Source organism: Miniopterus schreibersii (genome assembly GCF_964146895.1).
Source record: "Miniopterus schreibersii genome assembly, chromosome: 1".
NCBI classification, from domain to species: Eukaryota; Metazoa; Chordata; class Mammalia; order Chiroptera; family Miniopteridae; genus Miniopterus; species Miniopterus schreibersii.
In genome coordinates this window covers 79,183,847-79,206,823 of record NC_138101.1, presented here as the reverse complement: position 1 = coordinate 79,206,823, position 22,977 = coordinate 79,183,847, and the positions used below count along the sequence as shown (strand labels likewise).

Below are 22,977 nucleotides of genomic sequence, written 5' to 3'. Positions count from 1 at the left end.
ACTGTAATAATATATTTAAGTAAAATAATAAGATACAAAATAATTTATATTGTAACATTATAATAATATGAGAAAGCCAAAGGCATAGAAAAAATACTAGAACAACTCAACATGTGAAACAGTGCTTGTATTAGGGTGCTGGTCTATATTTCCCAAATTTTCTATAGTGTATTGATTTCACAATTTAAAATAGAGTTAAGAGTCACAATTGGTTTCAAGCCCATAGAAATGACTTAAAGGGCATGTTAGTAAAACCAGAGTTATAAATATATATATTACATATGTAAAATATACATATTTTAAATTGAGGTAATTGACATCTAACATTGTGTATGTTTAAGGTGTACAATGTGTTGATCTGCTACATTTATATATTACAACATGATTATCACCATAGTGCTAGCTAACACCTCTATCATGTCACATAATTATCATTTCTTTGTTTGTACCCTTAAACAACATTGCCCCAATTCCCCCACCCTGCAGGCCTGGTAACCACCATTCTACTCTCTGTTTTAATTAGTTTGTTTTTTGTTTTGTTTTGTTTTTTAGATTCTAAATATAAGTGACATCATACAGTATTTGTCTTTTTCTGTTTTACTTATCTCACTTAGCACAATGCCCTCAAAGGCCATCCATGTTGTTGCAAATGGCAAGATTTCCTTCTTTCTTGTGATTGTATATATATATATATACCACATCTGTATATATATATATACCACATCTTTTTTTTTCTACAGTGTAAAATTTTTATACTTAGAATTAGCCAGCTGGACTTAGTTTAGATAATCCTAATTTTGCTGGCAACATTCAAAACATCACAGTCGGGAGCCAGTCAAACATATGCCTTCTTTCCTCCATCAGGCCTGATCAGGGTTTTGACCTTGGCCACATCAATGTCATAGAGCTTCTTTACAGCCTGTTTGATCTGGTGCTTGTTGGCCTTGACATCCACAATGAATGTAAGTGTATTATTGACTTCTCTCATCTTCATGACTCACTCAGTAGTCAGGGGGAACTTGATGATGGCACAATGGCCAAGCTTGTTTCTCCCGGAGGCACTCTTCTGAGGATATTTAGATGGGTGACGTGCAGATCTTCTTTTTGTGGTTGTGGACCCCTTTCAGCACTGTTTTCTTTGCCTTCAAAGCCTTTGCTTTGCCTTCGGCTTTAGGAGAAGCAGGAGCTTTCTCTATTGCTTTCAGTGCCATCTTTGTGAAAAGCCGTATCTTCTTTATCCATGCATCCATTGATGGACATTTAGGTTGTTTCCATATCTTGGCTATTGTAAATAATGCTGCAATGAACATGGGAGTGCAGATATCTCTTTGAGATTCTTTCATTTCCTTTGAATATATACCCAGAATTGGATATCCCAGATCATTAGGTGGCTCTACTTTTAATTTTTTGAGAAACCTCCATACTGCTTTCCATAGTGGTTGAACTAATTTCTGTTCTGATCTACAGTGCACAAGCATTCCTTTTTCTCTACTACCTTGTCAACACTTGTTATCCCTTGTCTTCTTGATGACAGCTTTCTCATAGATGTGAAGTGAGATCTTATCATGGCTTTGATTTGCCTTTCCTTCATGATTAATGATGTTGAGCACCTTCCCATGTACCTGCTGGCCATCTGGATGTCTACTTCGGAAAAATGTCTCTTCATAACCTCTGTGCATTTTTAAATCAAAAACTTTTGTTGTTATTGAATTGAATGAGTTCTTTATATATTTTGGATATTAATTCTTTATCTGATATACGATTTGCAAATATTTTCTCCCATTCCATAGGCTGATTTTTTATTAAATTCTAATGTGAGGGCTGCTCACCAAAAGGAAAAGAGACTCTTCTCCACCCTACTCAATTGTGACTTTACTCTCCAAAACATTGTTGAAGATCAATTTGAAATGGAGGACAATTTGAAGTGGAAAGTGCATTGCATTCTTTGTCTTTCTTGCCTAGACTCTAAAAATTCTTCGTGAAAAGGAAATGCAAACTAAAATGTATCCTTCACGTGTTGTTTCTGATTGGCAAATTTTATGATGACTATTTTATTTGTAAAACTGGTAATTCAGTTGTTTCTTTTTTTATTATTATGCTCAGTAACTTTCCTGGGAGAGTTTTTCTTATTATAAGCTAATTATTTTCTTTATTTTCTGGAGGCAACAACTGCAATTAAACAAAGAATTCACACAACTCAACAAGAGTAAGACAAACAATCCAATTAAAAAATAGGCAAAGGACCTGAATAGACACTTCTCCAAAGAGGACATACAGATAGCCAAGAGGCATGTGAAAAAATGCTCAACATTGTTAATTATCAGAGAGATGCAAACTAAAACCACAATGAGGTATCACTTCACACCTGTCAGAATGGCTGCCATCAACAAATCAACAAACTACATATGCTGGCGAGGGTGTGGAGAAGGGGAACCCTGGTACACTGCTGGTGGGAATGCAGACTGGTGCAGCCACTATGGAAAACAGTATGGAGGTTCCTCAAAAAATTAAAAATGGAGCTGCCTTTTGACCCAGTGATCCCACTTCTAGGAATATATCCTAAGAATCCTAAAACACTAATCAGGAAGAATATATGCACCTCTATGTTCATAGCAGCGCAATTTACAATAGCTAAGATCTGGAAACAGCCCAAGTGCCCCTCAGTAGATGAATGGATAAAGCTGTGGGACATTTACACCATGGAATACTATGCAGCTATAAAAAAAGAAGGACCTCGTACCCTTTGGGACAGTATGGATGGACCTGGAGAATATTATGCCAAGCAAAATAAGCCAGGCAGAGAAAGACAAACATCACATGATCTTATTTATATGTGGGATCTAAAGAACATAATAAACTGATGAACAAAATAGATTCAGTGACATAGAAGCATGGAATAGACTGATGAATCTTGGAGGGAAGCTGGGGGTGGGTGAGTGGGGACAGATTAACCAAAGAATTTATATGCATATATGCATAACCCATGGACACAGACAATAGTGTGGTGAAGGCCTGGGGTGGGGAGTGGGTGCGGGGTAGAAGGGAGGTCAACAGGGAAAAAAGGGGACATCTGTAATACTTTCAACAATAAAGATAAATTTAAAAAAAAAAGAATTTAGCATTATTTGTCTTGGTTCAAAACTGATTCATCATGAAATTTTACAGCCAAGAATATATTCTTTTATTTATGGAAATTATTTTGAAGACTAAATCAATGTTTTACGGAAAATAGTACTGAACAATTTGGCTTACAAAATTATGACCTTAGCAATGGTAGTATACTTCCTCTCTATTTTACTGACTAATGGGGAAGAAAAAATAGAACTATTATACAGGATTTGAGTAAAAATTAAGCTTATCTCATAAGATATTTATTAAAAACCAGTCATATACAGTAAAATTACAATAAATTCCCTAAAGGAAAAATTGTACAACCTACATCCTCTAACCAAAATACAATAAAAATAGAAACTAATAATAAAATATTAAATAAATTTAAAAATCCTTACGAGAAAAGCATTTTCCTAACAATTTAGGGATCAGAGAAGAAAATCTCAAAAGAAGAATTTCAAACTATCTAGAAAATAAACACAATGAAAGCTACACACTACATATACACATACATAATTTAACCAAAGTGAAATTCAGAAGAAATTTTGGAGAAAAAGAAAAAATGAGACTTCCACAATGACACTGATTAAAGCAGAACAGTAATGATGTAGGAATAAAGTAGATAATAATGCCACATAGGATGCAGAAACATATTAAAGAACATCAAAGAATTTGGTCTTTAGTAATCTTAACAGAATCTAACACATAAAATAAAATACAGTCTTAATTTTTTTGATTCATGTATTATAGAGTCTTTGTTTTGTACCTATTTTACCACTTATTTCTGAACATTGCAACTGTGCAGTGATGCCCTACTATAAAAGGCAGATAATGTAATAAGGTACAACTTTGCTTTTTTTTCCCCCTCACTTGAGGATATTTTTTTTCCATTGACTTTTTTTTTTTTTTTTTCAGAGAGAGTGGAGAAGAGGGAGCAGGAGGAGGGAGAGAGAGAGAAACATGCATTGATGTGAGAGAAACACATGGATTGGTTGCCTCCCGCATGTACCCCAACCCAGGAGGGGATTAAGCCTGCAACTGAGGTAGGCGCCCTTGACCAGAATGAAACCCACAGCCCTTCGGTCTGAGGGCTGACACTAACCATGGATCCAAACGGGCCAGGACAACTTTGCTTTGTTTTGATATGAATACTGAGAGAGAAATATGATACTGTGCTTGGTTAATTTCTTCACACAGTTGTGCATGAACTTTTGCAGATAACATCTCAGTAAAACTTCCAAGAAACCATCCATGGACTCCTCACACCCCATTCCATTCCATTCCATTCCATTCCATTCCATTCCATTCCATTCCATTCCATTCCATTCCATTCCATTCCATCCCATTCCCATTCCATTCCATTATTCCATTCCATTATTCCATTCCATTCCATTCCTCCTATTGTCCAAGGGGGATGTCTTGATAAAGGTATTAGATAGTACAGATGTTCAGATTTCATAAATATATATAAAGATGTAGCTTTAACTACTTTCTGAAGTAAAGGTGGCAGTAAACTTGCCATTTCATAAAAATGACTTAATCATTTCAGCTGTGATCCAGATTATCTTTGGGGCAGATCCTCCCTGATCTTTGTTTTATATTATCCTTATTCCTATTACCTAGTCTCTGAAGACATTGAATGAAACAGAAACATCTTACTTATCTAAATCTCCACCTCTCTCTTAACTTTAAGCCTGCATTTATACTTCCCATCATCTGCAGGGCATTTCCACAAGGCGTCCCACCAGAGACCGCAGCATGGCCCCGTTCCAGCTTCCTCTCCTCCACCCCAGCCCAGTTCCCTTGGCTTGCCAATACAGCCTGTGGTGCAGCAAGATCCAAGCCAGAGGTTATCTTGGGAACTGGGGAGAAAGTCAGCACAGAAGGCTCTGAGTGAAAATCAGATCCTGGGGAAGGAGTGGAGCAGTGCAGTGAAGTGAGGCTGAGACTGGGTGTCTGGGCAGAAGACACCAAAGTCAAGTATAAGTGCTACCAGAATTGTGAAACTGAAACAGAAGCCCCACATTAGGAAGTGGGAAAGCAGATGAGGCAAAGGCAAGAACAGGCTGGGAGAAGAAATACCATCAGCGTGGGCTAACAATAGCTGTGGATGTTTGTGACAGACAGGCTCAGACTTGGTTCTGAAAGGAGCCACCTAGACAAAAATAGCCTTTTCCCCAGACAGCAACCTCCCTCCTCCCCCAAATCAGCCTACATCCATCTTGACCTACAGCCAGGGCAAATTGTTAGCTTCCAGTTCCTGAGGTCCCCAATCTGATCAGTTAGTGTGTCCTGTAAACTCGGCCTTCCAAATGCCCTTGAACTTGTCCCATTCTTCCCACAACTACCACCCTAGTTCAGCTCTTCCACAGCTGTAACCAGAACTATGCCACCTGCTTACTTTTTATCTCCATACCTCTAGTCTTTCCCTCTTAAACCCAGGGTCTACAATGCCACCAGTTTTCTTCTTAAAACCCAGTTCAGTTCTTACCTTTTCAATTAGCAAAACTTTTCAGTGGCTCTGTAGTCTGTAGAATATAATCTAAACCCTTTAATGTATGTGGCTTTTAAATTCTTCCACAGTCCAACTCCACCAACCTCTCCAACTTCATCTTTTAGACATTACCCTGGTCTCCCCATAAAACCTACTCTGCTGCTATAACTGCAGTTTCTTTATAATCCCCTGGCACACCAAATGCTTTCACTTAATGTATTGAAGCCAGAGCACAGGTTGCTTCTAATGCATCTTTCCATCTTCCCAGTGGTTGGAGCAGCACCTTGAACACAGGGCCTTGTGCTCCATATTTTAAAAAATATCTTATTAAGATAAGATTCCCATAGCATACAAGTCACCCATTGAAAGCGTCTAATTCAATAGCTTTTCGTATATTCACAGGGTTGTGCAACAATCACCACAATATAATTTTAGAATATTTTCTTCTCCCCTAAAAGAAACCCATACCCTTTAATAGTCACTTGCCATTCCCCCTCCCCCTCCCCAGGACTATGAAACTATCACTCTACTTTCTCTGGACATTTCACATATTTGGAATCATTCAATATGTGTTCTTTCATGGCCAGCTTCTTTCACTTAACACAATGCTGTCAAAGTGCATCCACAATGCAACATGCATCAGCATGTCATTTCTCTTCATTGCTGAGCACTTCATTGTACTGAACCATTACATTTTGATTACCCATTCATAATTTGATGGACATTGGGGTTAGTTCTACTTTTCAGCTACTATGAATTATGCTGCTGTGGACATTTGTGTACAAGATTTTGCATGGATATGTTTTCATTTTGGGACTCCTGGGAGTGGAACTACTGGGCTGTACGGTAACTTTATTATTTAACTTTTGAAGAACTGCTAGACTTTTCCCAAAGGTATGGAATGATTTTACATTCTACCAACAGTATATGAAAGTTCAAATTTCTCCAGTCTCAGCCGTACACGCGCCTGTCGTTTTGATGACAGCCTTCCTAGCGAGTGTGACAATCTCACTGTGGTTTCCATTTGCGCTTCTCTTATGTCTAACGATGGGGAGCATCTTTTCATGTGATTGGTCATTTTTACATCTTCTCCAGAGAAAAGGCTACTCAGATCCTTTCCCCAGTTTTAAAAGGGGTTACATATTATATCTTATTACATACTATGTATTATATATAATTATATGTTATATCTATAAAATATATTATTATGTTGTTGTTACAATAGAAGTCTTTCAACATTCTGATATATGCTTTGCAAATCAAGTATTTTCTCCCATTTTGTGCACTGTCTCTAGTCTTTATTCTTTCCCTTCCTTCCTTCCTTCCTTCCTTCCTTCCTTCCTTCCTTCCTTCCTTCCTTCCTTCCTTCCTCTTTCCTTCTTTCTCTTTCTTTCTTTCTTTCTTTCTTTCTTTCTTTCTTTCTTTCTTTCTTTCTTTCTTTCTTTCTTTCTTTCTTTCTCTCTCTCTCTCTCTCTCTCTCTCTCTCTCTCTCTCTCTCTTTCTTTCTTTCTTTCTTTCATTTTTTAAATATATCTTTATTGATTTCAGAGAGAGAAAAGGAGAGGGAGAGAGATAGAAACATCAATGATGACAGAGTCCTCATTGATCGGCTGCCTAGCCTGCAACCGGGGCATGTGCCCTGATCAGGAATCGAACCCCGATCACCTGGATCCTAGGTCCACACTCAACCACTGAGCCACGTCTGGCTGGGCCTATACCTTTTTCTTAAAAAAAATTATCTTTATCGACCTAGCCGGTCTTCTCAGTGGTTAGAGCGTTGGCCCTGGCACGTACCTCGGTTGCAGGCTTGATCCCTGGCCCCTGTAGGGGCAGGTGCAGGATGCATGAGGCAACCAATCGATGTCTCTCTGTCTCTCTCCCCTCTACTCTCTCTGGGAAAAAAAAAAAGCAATGGAAAAAGTATCTTCGGGTGAGGATTAAAAAAACATTACTTTATTGTTGAAAGTATTACAGATGTCCCCTTATCCCTCCCCCATGGACACCCTCCACCCCACACCCATGCCTCCCCCCCAGGCCTTCACTGCACTATTGTCTGTGTCCATGGGTTATGCATATAGGCATATAAGTTCTTTGGTTAATCTCTTCCCACCATGCCCCTTCTCCCTTCCCTCTGAGATTCCTCAGTCTGTCCCATGCTTCCATATCTCTGTATCTATTTTGTTAGTTACTTTATTTTGTCCAATAGATTCCACATATGACTGAGATCATGTGATGTTTGTCTTTCTCTGACTGGCTTATTTCACTTAGCATAATACTCTCCAGGTCCCTCCATGCTGTCTCAAAGGGTAAGAGATCTTACTTTTTTACAGCTGCATAGTATTCCATTGTGTAAACATACCAAAGCTTTATTATCCACTGATCTACTGATGGGTGCTTGGGCTATTTCCAAATTTATACTTTCTTGATGGCACTGTTTGCAGCACAAAAGTTTTAAAGTTGGATGTAGTACAATTTATTTTTACTTTTTTCGATAGAGCTTTTGGTATATCTAAGAAGCTATTCCTTCATCCAAGCTCATAAAGATCTACTCCTATCCTTTCGTCTAAGAGTTTTATCATTTTAGCTCTTATATTTAGGTCTATGACCCATTTTGAGTTAGTTTTGTGTAGTGTGAGTCATTATTTTTTAAGGGATGTTATTGAGAGCAGTGTTTTTTAGACCTAAAGGATCTCCCCCAAAAATGCACATTCAATCAAAATATACTCACTGAATCATTTGTGCAAATGCAAGCAGTAGTGAACCAGACACTATGATAAAAATAGGAAAGGAACTGTAGCAGCAAGTACTATACTATTGTAATCCAGGAGCAATCCAAATGGATTTTGGGTAAATTAATGATTGTTCCTGCAAAGAACTGACTCCACCAAAACTGGTTTAGATCCATAGGAAAGTTATTGATTAACCTGGCATGGAAATTAATCCTTGGCTTAAAACACACAGACACCAAAAAAACAAACAAAACAAAATACCCCCAAACCTCAAGAACCCCAAAGAGTGAATTACCAGATTGAAATTCACTTCTAGAAGCATATGTGTTTTATGTTCTATGTGTTTTATGTTTCACATAACTGTTACCATGTAACTTTACTAAGTTGAACTGAAAATTGCAAAACACTTTTTTTATGGTGATACCTTCACAGTACTTAAATTATGCCCCACATTTATATTTCGATTAGCTAAGCAATATATTGTTTTTCTCAGATTTCTATCATTTGTTTGCCTCTTGGTAAAGAATCTGAACCTCTTGCACCACTGGCTCAGTCCCAGCAGATTTCTGAGCAACATGATTGAAGTTCTGCTACAGCAACTACCAGCCAAAAACAAATTATTCTCTTGTCCCTTCATAATGTGGTGTCAAATTGTGGAGGGCCATTCAAGACCCTTCTCTGTCACTAACCCCCCGGGGGCAACTGCCCTGAGGCGTTTTCCAAAAGTGACCAGGGTCTATACTGTAGCCCACAGGAACGTCAGCAGTTTCTAGGACCAGATCTATAGGATGTCTGAGCACTCTTGGTCTAAAGTGTTTAAACATCAATTATGGGAAGTCCATGTCAACCAGAAAAAGGCACACAGGAGGTGAAGGAGGGGGTGACAGGAAGCCAGCACTTCTAGTCCAGGAGCAGAGGCTAGATGATTGATCCATGGCCCTTATAGTTGTGATGCATACAAGCCATTCTGGCACCTCCCCAGGTAGCTAGAACAGCTGCTCAAAGAAAACGTCTGCTAGACTGAGTTCATCCACAATCCACCCGCACAAACCACTCCAAATTCATCAACATCTTTCTCCCATTAAACCTTTGCTTACAGTGAAAGTGGTTTATTTTTCTTCCCTGTACCCACCATTTGTAATACCTCTGTTGTTTCTCCCATTTTTCCTCCTCTCACATGAGTCCCACCCTCTATTCAAGGCCAGCTCAGGGCTCACTGCTGGATCCCAGAGAGCTACCCTTGTCTGAAATCCGGTAGCAGCAGCATTAAGATCACTAATTTAACAGTTCACAAGCTGCCTTATGGTTTACCTGTCTTTTTGTATGTTTTTTTATCTTCTCAAGTACGTTGAGGGACAAAATTTATACTTCAACCCTCTTAGTACTCAGCATAGTACCATAATTGGCACTAGAATTCAATATGTGCTAGCTCTTAGTAATATGTATTAGCACCTACTTTAGAATAAGAATAGTAGGGGTTATAAATATGGAACAATTACTACAGGTCAGACACCTATAGCATCTCATTTAATTCTCAAAACCATTCTATAATGTGGTGACATTATTTTAATTTTACAGGTTATAAAACTCAGGCCCAGAAAAGTTAAATACTTTGTGTGAGTTCAGTGACTGGACTGTGCCCAGGTCTAATGCAAAAGCCAATGCTCACAGTCACCATGCGATGTTGCCTTCTGAAAACATGCATTGTGATTATGAAGAGGTGGAAAGTGGCAGCTACTTTGCTCATAGATATTGATGTTACAGTGTCTATGTGTCCACATCTAATATAAATGGTTGTGTCCATCACACTGTGAGTTCAGGCATGTCAACTTGTATTTTCACCCAACTGTGTGACCCATGCCATGTACTCAGCAAATAAACTTAGCTGCTGAGTCATCCTGGGCAAGTTATTCAACCTCTCTGTTGGCTTCATTTCCTCATCTGTAAAATGGTGATCAAAACAGTCCTTACCTCACAGGGATCCTGTGGTGCCTATAAAGTGATCAGTATAGTGTCTGGCATGTATAAAGTGATATTAGTGATACTAATCTCAACTATTATTGTAATCATTATCATTATCATTTTTATTACTACTATATTACTCCTCTAAAATCACCAGTGGAGACAAATATCAGCCCCTTATTCATACACACACACACGTTCCCAAATCCTCACTGTTTAGTTACTTCTGTCTGCTGCGTTTCTATTTACGTGGACAGTGAGTTGGACTTCCATTTTTTGTAGGCCGGGTACATTTTTTAAAGACTAAGCCAGTGGGAAAGACATCTGTAAGGAGTGTTCCTAGAGATTCTTAACTATTGTGAATGAGAAAGGAATGGCATCAGAATGTCCTTGAGACTTTTCAGACCATACCCAGGGCACCTCCAACTCCACACCTTATCACAGCACCCTCCCAGGAGGGAAGGTATGTTTCTGGAGTTGAGAACCAGTGCAAAGAGAGCTCCTGTTGATGAGGATATGCTATTCTTCCGAACTAGCAGGTGGAAGAAAAAAAAGAAAAAAAAAGTTTACAACTGCTGTTGCCTAGGCCACAGATCACATTTTGCAGGATGTGGGTTTACAACATATAGCTCCACCATTTATCTCCCTTCTTTGTGAGTCCCTGTTATTATTAGGTGGAACCCAACAGTTAGTGCAGGGGAAGAAAGAATTAAAAGTAAGCAATGACAATTTGAGGCTGTTTTTGTTGCTAGAAGACTAATAGGGCATTCTGGGTATAAATTTAAATATGAATTAAAATTGGGTTCCAGCAACAGGTCTCATACTATTAGAAAATGCTGTTTCTTCAGCTTACATCATAATTCACCTAGTAGCCTCCGTACAGCTGAAGAGTCAACAGGCAGTTAGGACACAATATTTGTGCAATTATCTAGAGCTGCACTGTCCACTGGATTTGGAAGACTTAGTACAAAAGAAAAGAACAAAAGAGGTCATCAATAATTTTAATAATACTTAAATTTAGTGTAATTTACTTAAATTTAATGTAATTAATATTAATTAAATGATCATTTTGTATATATACTAAATAAAGTTTATTACTAAGATTAATGTTACTTGTTTCTTTTTACTCTTTCTAATGGGGCTTCTTGAAAACTCAAAGTTATCTCTATGGTGTGCATTATATTCCCAATGGAGAGCTGGAGAGTACTGCTCCAGGACGCTCCAGTTCTGTTGTTACAAGTGCCTAAGGATTTGACTCAAAGTGGTAGACTGTGGTGACTGTGTCATATGAATGTAATCTGAATATTACTAATCAAGTGTTAATCAGAATCTCCCCATTTCCTTTCCCACTGTACTTCTGTACCTTGTGCTCCAGTGTAGTACCGCTAAACGCATGTGGGGCCTGGGGGGACCTTCTTCCCCTGGACCACCTGGAAATACCTTTATCTTCCAAAGCGCCTCTTTGTCACCCCCATAGAATGCCTTCCCTAGAATCACTCTCTTCACCATATTATTTCTGTACTATCACTGCACATGACACATTGCAATGTGTTCATTTACAGGCTTGTCTCTCCCACTCTACTAGAAGCTTCTTGAGGTCAGGGGCCATGTGCCCCCCAACGCTGGCACATGGTTGACCCTCACCAGATATGTGTTGAACTAAAAAAACCCCAAAAAAACAGTTTCAATTACGGTATGCTGAGCAGAGTTTCATTCATCTGAAGTGTGTAAGTACCTAAGCCCCTCTGTAAGCCTCCACAAGAGCAGGAGGGCTTCTCTGCTCTGACAGTCAGTGTAGTGAGCTACCTGGGTGTTTCAGCTTCTCTACTCATGAGGTATATAAATATCTAATCACTATGTTGTACACCTGAAACCACTATAATATTTTATGTCAACTTTAATTGAATAAAATTTTAAAAAATTCATTAAAAAAAAAGTTAGTGCTCTTACGAGACATCTGTTCACAGCATTTCACTGGGTTTACAAATCAATGTTTCTCTCTCCTTCTCTGCCAGCACCCTCCACCGTATTTTCCAGTCTCCCCAAAAAATCAGTGGAGAAAAATATCCTTGGGTAAGGATTGACAAAAAAAACAAAGACTGTCTTGGTTTGCTAAGCCACATTATTTATTTAATCAGAGGGAAGTTATTCTCTTAAAAACACCAGAACCAACAAATATTACATCCCAAACCTAATCAGTTCATTGAATTGTCAGTTGTGAATAGGTTATTATCAGTGGAGATGAAAGTTTGTACTTTAAATAGTGACCTTAGATAAATTTACTTAATCAATAACTTAATTGAGATAATACACTCTAAATCACCTGAAAAGTATTATATGGTATTTTGTTCTGCTGAATAACTAATTTGTTCTTTTCTTTTTGAGATAAAAATGCTAATAACGCACTTATTGAAAACTGGACTTCTGCCCTTAAATGGCTATTAAACGGTAATTAATGACTTAAGTAACATTTTATTAAATACAACTATTTCATAATTATACTGCTTTGATACCTATTACAACTAAAACGAAGTATCAGTTACCTTGATCTCGGTAACTACTTTCTAATACCCACTTTCACTTTCCCAAATATCATAACAGTGTCATCTAACATTCTTCAGGAGCTACTAGTGAACCTTTAGCCCACCTCTAACCCTGGCATCCATTGGAAATCCAGTTCTGCAGGAAGGAAGCTCCCTTGTCTTCCAGATCTGGTGTTAGATTTTGAAAATATCAGTATCTTAAAGTCTAGGCATAAAAAGCTCTTTTGTGGAAAAGGCCTTTATCTTCCATCCCTTAGAATCCTGCTGTTAAACTCATAATCATAGAAACCTTGTCTTGCATACTGCCCATGTTACTGGATAGAAATTTAAGCATGAATATGGGGGCTTCTTACTATTCATTTCTTGTTCTTCCATTTATTAAAAATAATTTTTGTCTTTAATCCCATGGAGGTGGAATATTACTGATTAGCTGACTATATTCTTATTTACAGCCCTTCCAGGAACTTTTGAAAGAATGGTTAAAGCTTTAGGATTCCCAAGATCTGGTTTTATGTCCCATTTCTTAAACTGTGTAGTCTTGGGCAAATTTCTTAAACTCTCTAAACTGTCATTTCTAATTTTTTACCAAGCAAGGGCTTGCTGCCTTACGTGCATAGAAACCAACACCATGACATCAGCTTTTAAGAAAAGAAAGAGCTTTTCTTTGTGAGTCTACTGGCAAGAAGACAGGAGGTTAGCCTCAAATCTGTCTCCCCAGTCCAAGGGCAAGATTTAAGGGGCTTCAGCACAGGATCATCCTGGACAACAGACCCTTCACTTCAGAAAGGGTTCCAGTGTTCAGGCTCTGCTCACAGGGGTCCTTTGGGTCCATGGGGGGTGGGAAGCAGTTAGCGGTGCACAAGTTTTACTTGTGACTGGTGTTTGCTTGTAAGTGGTGCATCCAAGGTTTAATCTTCAGTTCCAAATCTCGTTAGAAAAGGATAGGAGCAGTTTAACCTGGTTCTGAGGTTATGATTTTGTAACATGAGAATAATAATAGTATCTTCTGAAAGAGTTAACAGCTTGAGTTATTACCAATTGATGCTTCATATCCATATCCAAAAGTGAGCTTCTGATCATCTCCCCTCCAACCTCCCCATGTTAATGGCAATTCCATCATTCGGGTGTTTGGGCCAAAAGCTTTGACTCCTCATTGCCTCACACCTCACGTCCACTGTCAGGAAATGCTGTTAGTTCTACCTTCAAAATACATGCTGACTCTCAAAGCTTCCTAATGGGCTTCTTGCTCTCATCCTGGCTCCTGCCAGTTTATTCGCGAGCAGTCCAAGTGAGCCTTTTAAATGTCAGACAGATCAGGTTTACCTCTCCTCAGAATCCCACAATGGGCCCTCAATTTCACTCAGAGCAAAAGCTAAAGATTTTTAAATGGCCTACAAGACCCTATATGATCTGCCACCTCTTCACCTTCCTCTTACCTCTCCAGCCACATCTCCTGTAACTCTCTCCCTGCTCGCTTACCTTTAGCTTCATGGGCCTTCGTGTTCCCCAAATATACCAGGCACACCCCTGCCTTACAGCCTTGGCACTGCCTGTTTCCTCTGCTTGGAACACTGTTCCCTCAGATAGCCTCTTAACTCCTTAGATCTTTGCTCAAATCTCAATAAGGCCAAACCTTACCAACTTCTATAATACTGTAACTATACTTCACTCAGCTTTGTCTTTTCTTATAGCACTTTTCACTAGCTAAGATTTATATTATTTACTTATTTATTATGGTTACTGAGTACTGTCTGTTTCTCCAGACTAGAATATAAGCTCCACAAATGCAGAGATCTTTGTCTCTTCTGTTCACCAATATGTCCCATGCACCTATAGTAATACTTGGCAAATATCTTTGGAATGATCAGATTGTATTTAAAGTAGAAATCTAAGTACTATGGAAAAATCAGCACTTTCTAACTTCGATATTCTTTATTACACTTAAAAGTTATAGTTATCCACTGATGAGTCTTAGTCACTTCATTAATGACTAAGATACTTCCAAGTATTTCCATGATACTTAACTTTAACCATTTATAATCCACTTTGTTTTTATGCTATTTAAGTTAAAGTAAGTTGTCTTTATGTAACAGAGTGTTTATGATCATGTCTACAGTAGGTAGAGATTCTAAATCCAGTTTCCCGAGTGCCAATGTACTCTAATTTCCAGTTTGACATTTTGCAAATCCATGTACATGCTTTCCGAATGCTTTCTAAAAAACCAGCACACTCAGAATGACTCTGTCTAGGAAAAAAAGGGTAATGCTATTTAGAAGTCAGAAGATGTATTGGTAATATTTTCATTCTTAAGCTGGGGTGATAGATATACAGATGTTGGATATTGGCTTTATTATTGGTTATAATTTACATATATCATACATCATATGTTCGTGCCCTGGCCAGTTTGGCTCAGTGGTTGGAGTGTTGCCCCTGGACTGAAAGACCCTGGGTTCCATTCCGGGCAAGTGCATGTACCTTGGTTGTAGGCTCAATCCCTGGCCCTGGTCTGGGCACATGCAAGAGGCAACCAATCGATGTGTCTCTCTCACATACATATTCCTCTCTCTCTCCCCTACTCTCTCTGTAAAAGCAATGGGAGAAAAATATCTTCAAGTGAGGATAAAAAAACCCCATATCATATTTAATATGTATGAACTATTTCATAGTATAAAAGGAACAAAAATAAATCTAGTCCAGTGTTTCCTTGTTCTACAACCAGTCTTTCTTTTCTCTTCAGTTTGCTATCACTCTCTGGACATAAAGTCTTCTAGTCAGTTTGTGGACACAATTGCTGTGGGATTGAGCATTTACCCTCCCTCCCTTCCCACAGCCATTTCACTGATGCGTCTGGGATATGAAATCAAATCAGAAAGATCTCCAGTAGAATATGAAAAAAATTTATACCCACTGCTTCACTGATTTTATCAACCTTGCAAGCTATCAAGGGGGATTAGAATACAATAAAGATGAAAATGAAAACACAAGATTGCTGTCAAAGAAGATTATTTTTTCAGAAGACACATAAAAAGATAATAACTTCACAACTGATTATATTATCTTGCCTTCCTACTAAGAAAAACCTAACTAAACTAAGGAACTAACAAGGTACCCTGGCCAGTTGGTTGGACAGCAGACTGGTGCAAGGAAAGGTCTCTGGTTCTATTCCCAGTCAGGGCACATATCCAGGTTGTGGGTTCCATAGCCAGTCAGGGTGCACAGAGGAGACAACTGATTGATGTTTCTCTCTCTCCCTCTGAAATCAATGAAAATATATCCTCGGAGAGGATTAAAAAAAAAAAAGAACTAACAAGGCAAGATCTTGCTTGGTTACCTTCCTTTAATCTTCCCTTCCATGACCCCAAGGAAAGGTCCCATGTTTCTTCACCATTTAAGCCCTTGCACTTGGTATAGCACCTCGAGAGCTGGTACCAGACTGTCTCGGTTCAAAGATCAGCTGTGCTTCTGACTCTGTGTAATCCTCCTAACCTCTCTGTGCTTTCATTTCTTCAATGATGAAAAGGCGATAATAATAGTATAAGCCAGGACGTCCTCATGATTAATGAAATGACACATCTAAATTAGTTAGCACAGGGTCTGGTACAGATTATAAATTATAATTACTTACTATTACCATTTGACTGAGTTGACAAAGAAGAAAGAAAACAGCTTTTATGAAAGTCTTAATGACTCAAGTGCATAGTTAATGTTCATGAAATGTTTGGAAACTGAGTCATGAATTCAAGCTTCAGAATAGGTACTGAGAAGGTGTGGTGCTTTGGAGTGGGGTGACATCTCTGCCTGCTCGTGCCTCAGGGTTGGTACCAACAGGGCCAGCTGCGCTTGTGACATTTTGATGGTACAACTCAGAGGTGGAACTGGCACAGTATCTGTACATTTAGCCAACACTATGGAGTCCTAACTATGGTGCCAGGAATTTGGCTAGGCAGTGGTGGCAGGTCACATCCTCTAGTCCCTAGAAGCTGTCCTCAGGCCCTGACTTGTCACATCTCATGTACAATCTAGCTCCTTGAACTGTTTATAGGTCATTAAATGCCATACCTTAGTGCCACTATTCTCTCTTCTCAAGAGAAATCTAATAATTACTTCTCCAAATACATAGCAGTTTCCTCTAACAGTCATGTTTCTCATAATAATTATAACTCTAATACATATAAACATTACTATACAACCAGTATACCAATGCCTTAAATCCTGGCATGTATTATGTACTTGAATTTATAAGACATGCTTAAATTTTAAGTTATTTGCCAGTTAGGATGACAGGATTAATATGAAATATGTATATATTTTCCCACTAAAATATTAATTATGTAAATAAGAACTGTTCTATCTTGAGGTGAGAATTACTAAGATCATTTTACTATTGCCTATAAAATAAAATCATGAGGTTCTATAAAATTGATTTTGGTGTGACAGACTATAAAAATGAAAACTTAATTTATTATAAGATTTGTGGAATCTCTAAAAGGTGCAAGGTATAAAAATAATTAAAATAAGGTCAAGGAGGATTAGAAGTAAATGAAAATAATAATGCTTTTTAAAAGTAGGATTGTTTAAAAAAATTCAAAGTGGCATATTAAACAGTCATTTTTAGCAATGAATTTTAGAAAAAGGTCATTGGAAGAATAATATGAAATAACTAGGAAATTTTACTTATAAGTGAAAAAAGTAAAAAAAAAAAGTGGGTAATTAGTATATATTCTTAGGATATAAAAATGCAAAAAAATTAATTATTTCTTTATTTTAAATATATCTTTATTGATTTCAGATATATTTTAAATATATCTTTATTGAAGGTAGAGATAGACAGAAACATCAATAATGAGAGAGTCATTGATCGGCTACCTCTTGCACGCCCCTGAACAGGGATCGCGCTTGCAACCTGGGCATGTGCCCTGACCAGGAATCAAACCTTGATCTCCTGGATCCTAGGTCCATGCTAACCGCTGAGCCACTCCCGGCCAGGCACAAAAAATTTAATGGACACTACCATCACTTAGTAAGTACTGTGTTTAAGATTTAAAGTAACTAAATTGTAAAGCAATCCATATTACAAAATTATATTTCTTGAGAAATAACAATTGAAGAATTTTGAAATCTATTATTGACCAGCCTAAATGGGAACATCAATTCAGTTTTTCAACAGAATGGAAATTCACCATCTATAGGCCAGAAATTGATTGTTTAGAGAAACAAAAGGCTTCAAAAGTGTTGAAATATCAGAATCTAACAAAATTTGTTATCATTATTATTTTCTCCATTCTTTTTGGTTAGTGATCAGCAATTCTAACTTTGTCAGCATTCCAGACAGGACAAATTCAAAGAATTATAACAATTGCCTAATCGCTACGTTAATGACAGACATACTGTAGTACAATAATCTCTTTACTGGTAAATCGTATCAGGTCCAGAGAGGCTAAAACAACTTAAACAAGGTCACCCTTGTTCTAGTTAAAGGCAGACATGAACCCAAGTCTCCCAAACACCCACAAAAGACACAAATATTCATTATAGCGTGAAAATTAAGTACTGATAGTCTGAAGACGACATGAAATTCCTTGACCTTTCACCACACATTAAGCAGACAGGAAATACCATCTGGAAAACATGACAGATTTCTTAGTAGAACCTCTGTTAATTTTGCCAGCCAGCATTACTGTTAAGACTGCCCACGTGCCATTCCAGTATTTCAATGAGGCCAGAGGGAAACTGCCACTGGGGGTTATGCAAGGGGACAAAGGCTCTCTTTCTGAAATTTTCAAAGGCCTAGAATTTAAAATTAGTAGTAGCCTAGTATCTGTGCCTTTGTTTAAATCACATTATACCACCAGAAACAATATCCTGGGGAGTAATAAAACTCATGTGCCTTTTCCCTGTATGTTACTCTCCTGTTGCTCCATTTCTCTTTCTCTAATGGTCACATTAAACGTTCTTTTTGAGCCGCTTTGCTGTGAATGGCTAGGAAACAGCACAGTTGGCCTTTCACATGGGATGAATAAGAAGCACCTCCCCAGAAGGAGAGTAAAAGGTACACTGGGCAAAGTTTTCAGCCGGACCCCTGCCTGAGTCCTCCAGGGTATAAGGCCCCCTGCTTATTTCCTTCATGCTATAAAACCACACTCCAGACACTAATTTCCAAGACAAATGATAAAACCTCTGCCTGGTGTCCAAATTTTTCCTCTATCTTTAAAACGAAAAGGACAATTTCGGAGGAAAAGTTGTTTTTAAAAAGAAGAAACAGCTGTCTGAAAGTTTTAAAGGGAGGAAATTCGAATCCTCACCTGCATTTAATCTACATGCCCCGAAATGCGCGGGAATCCCACCCACTGGGGCAGGCTCCGGGCCCTGGAGGACAGATGGCGTTCGTACCGGTTCCTCGGGGGACTTTGCAGCAATTTTCTGGGCAGGAAATCAGTCAAATCTGATGAAACCGAGCTCGGGGAAGAAAAGCCGAAGCCCTAATGCCCGCGGAGCTGGGTCGAGTGTGGAGGTAGGCAGTGGGGACCCTGGGGAGCGGGGTCCAGGCAGGGGTGGGGGGCTGGCGTTCCTCGGGAACCGGAGCCCCGCCTGGGACCCCACGGCCTGACCCACGGTGCAGGGACAGCGCGGAGGGTCCCGGCTGCAGCTCCCAGCGCTCCCGGGCGGCGGCACCGCTTACCTTGAGGGCTCTGCAGGGACTCGAGGGGCGCACGGGGGGGCGCGGGCGGCCTCGGGGCAGAGGCGCAGCTGCGCTCAGGCTGCACCGGGCTCAGGTCCCCCGCCGGGTTGCCTCGGGGAGGAAGTGGTATCAGCTGCCCCTCCCCCCCCCGCGGCCGCAGATGGGGCGCTGGCCTCCCCGCCGCTTAGCATCTGGGTGCAGGCGGGGCGCCTGTAGGAGACACACACTGAGAAAGGCAGGTGGGGGGCTGCGAAAAATCGGGGCTGATCTGCCCCACTCCTCTGACTTGTGCCTCATTTCCCCTTACTAGCGCCCTCTACGCTACAACCTTGACAACCTTGAAGAAAGAGGTGTTTTTGTTCTTGTTTGTTTTTTAAAATCTGGGAAAAGTCATGCTTTCCTGTCTCATCCTTCCCTTGCTTGGCGCCGAGCACCCCCTTCTCTCAGGACCGTTCCCTGGTGAACTGACCCTTCTTTGTCACCTCAATATATTAGTGGCTAAGGGGCTTGGGGCCAGGAGACGGTTCCACAAAGGCCGAGAACCCGATTTCTTTCAAAATGTGTCTTCCTAAGTGTTTGCTTCAGCCCCATCTGGGCTCCCTCTTTCCAGCCCCTTGGGCAAGGTCCTCTTCCCAGTGGGCGCACCCTCCCCTGCAGGGCACCCAGCGGGGGAGTTTATTCTGAGTTCAGCAGCTTGGGGGGGAATGGGGGTGGGAGGAGGCATGGGAGCAGGGGTGGGGACCGCGCCCTCAGCCTAGGCCATTTCTTAAGGATCCGATCCCACTGGTGACCTTCCCACACCCAAAGCTCAACCACACTCAGGTGGCGGGTGCAGCTGTGGCTTCTCACACCTTGCCCGTGGAAGTCCAAAATGGTAATGGTATGAGTCCTGGGGGTGGGAGTGGGGGCAATAACTGTTTAGTTGACATTGCAATTACCCTTTGACCCAGAGATCACACTTCTAAGAATGTATGGCAGATTCTGTGATGAAAAGGAGGAATGCATATGCTCTGCCACTTTCTATTTGTAACAGCCAAGGACTGGCTGGAAATAACCCCATGACCTTCAGAGACCTAGACCCTGAAAGGACCTAGACCTTTTGGGACATGAGTCTCCTGAGAGAAAGTCGGGAGATCCGAAAATACACACCTTAAAATAAGTTACCATTTGTAAGTAGGGTTGGATGACCCTCCTCTTTCCCTATACAGCTGTCTTCAAGTGTTTCTGTGGCATGCAGTTAGACAGACATGAGCAGACCAAGGACAATGGGCCAGGTACAGGAGGTCACCAAGGTGGAAAGCTCACCAAGGTGCTTAGCCAGGGACAATTATAGGGTGGGACCTCCCCTCAGGGGACCTTTCCTCCCCTAGCAAATTGATGGTCCTGCTGTTTGGACCCCTTGCCCTTTCCTCCCTAGAGATAACATCTAGGCCTCGGTTGTATTTCAGCTCCAGGCCCAGAAAAGCAGCAAAACCAGACCATTGACCCCCATCCATGGCAGACCTCAGTACCAAGCTGCATCGGATAATGACCCCACTGCCCTGGTGCCAACCAATCAATCAGTGGAGACGTAGACCCTGAAAGGACACACCTGAAAAATTGCTGAATATTTTATTGAGATCTTCTGGGGCCTCCCTTAAAATCTCCACCCTTAAAACCCTTAGGATGAGGACCCAGTGCCCTCTCCCTCCTGGGAGCACTCCCACACCTTTCCCTTTTCCTCCCCCTCACCCTAGGCTCTTACTATTAACTTCCTCACTCCCAAGCTCCAAGGCCCCCTTCCTTTACCTCTACAACTTGTTTTCTAAGCCCATTTCTTCTAGGAATTACTTCTTCTACCTCTGTGACTTACCAAATAAATGTTCTCTTATAGTTTGGGTCTTGGTGCTGAATTATTTCCTAGCCAGAACCCAAGAACTAAGTTTGCTGAACCCGGTTTGGTCTGACCCCAACAGTCAAGACGCCTGGTGCTGTTCCCTCTGCCTACAACATTGCTATATGGGGAGGTGATGGAAACATAAAGGTATAAATTAGACTTATAAATTAGGTAATTTCAGATAATTCAGTCATTTATTTAATGAGAAACTATTAAGCACCTACTCTTCTAAGAACAATGAAAATAAATAGTGAAGAAAATAATTATTTTTTTCATGGATGGTACATTCTAGTTGGGAGAGAATAGACAATAAAAAAATATTTACCAGGTCAAGCATGAGTGAAAAAGTGGCCACATGCTAAACCTGACAAGCTCAGAGGAGGAGCATGGCAGGCCTTGCAAACTCAAGAGACCTAAAGTAACCACACAGTGTTATCAGTGGAAGTGGGGTATTTCCTTCCCCACTGGGTGCTTGGTGTTGGGGCCTTACAATATCTCAAGAAAAAGAAGTTTCTGAGACTCTCATAGAAGGATTAGTGATTTACATCCCTGGGTTTGCAAAGTCCCATTCCCATGATCTAGTTCTGTAAAATGTGCAGCTGGGGATTCAGCAGAGCTAGAGGCAAAGCCAGCATCCAGTGTTTCCCTGCCATGGTGGAGCTGAGTCCCATGGGTCCCATTAGGCTAGTTGCAGCCTATTAGTCCATTGTGTGTAGGGTCCTCATGTAGGCAAAAGCAGGAGCATAGAAGTCCCATAGGCCAGGAGCACAGACTGAGCAAGAGAGAGAACTCCTTTGTTTAGGAGTTTAAGTATCTCAAGTCTTCTCAAGCTTGCAGTGGCCACGCCTACTCTAGCCAATGACCTGTTCCCAGATGTGACTGATGGACAAGTACCTTCCCTATTTCACCCAGGCTTTACTGGGCATTCATCTATTGCCCTGTCCAGCCCCTTCCCTGGGGAAAATAGACCTGGGGAGTGTGAATTTGCAGCTTCCTGGCAAAGCTGCACAAATGACATGCCTATAAAATTTGGCCTTGCCTTTGCTCCTATCCAGGTATTTACAACTGTGTTTATTACAACGGTATCATTGATGCAAAAAGCAGCAGACCATTCAATGGGTAAGAACAGAAAACCCCAAAACAAAAAACATAACCTGAGAATTTAACACACAGTAAAGTCACTTTTCAAACTAGGTGAGAAAAGGTGGTTTGTGGCACGTGAATAGCCTTTTTTTTTTTTTTTAAGTTCTTAAATGTTACCGTCATGCTCCAAAACAGATCTTGGATTGATTAAAGATTTATTTGGGGGTGTGGACGAAAAGGGGCCATATGCTAACCTGACAAACTCAGGGAAGGCCTGTATGGTGGCCTTGCAAACTCAGAGACCTAAAGTAACCACAAAGGATGGTCTGAAATTAAAACATGTAAACTGAAAGTAGTTTATGGCGGGTAGTCATGTCCTAGGCTAGAACCTTCCCTGACAAAAGTCAATCTTTACCTTAACTGAGCCTGTCTGTTGTCTTTTGCATCTATCAGAGCATACCTTTGGGAGGCCAAGGTAACTCCCCTTTTCCAGACCCCTC

The 22,977-nt window shown here is 40.2% G+C and overlaps 1 protein-coding gene across 1 annotated transcript in view; it reads right to left on the bottom strand.

The window, feature by feature from the left end:
- LOC308553119 (amyloid beta A4 precursor protein-binding family B member 1-interacting protein-like) overlaps window positions 1–19,979 on the bottom strand; it is a 97,167-nt gene extending 77,188 nt beyond the window's left edge. Inside the window, exon 1 of the mRNA XM_081128805.1 lies at window positions 19,519–19,979. The gene's annotated coding sequence lies outside the window, so the exon portion shown is untranslated. The remainder of the gene's footprint in view (window positions 1–19,518) is intronic.
- Window positions 19,980–22,977: the final 2,998 nt, after the last annotated feature.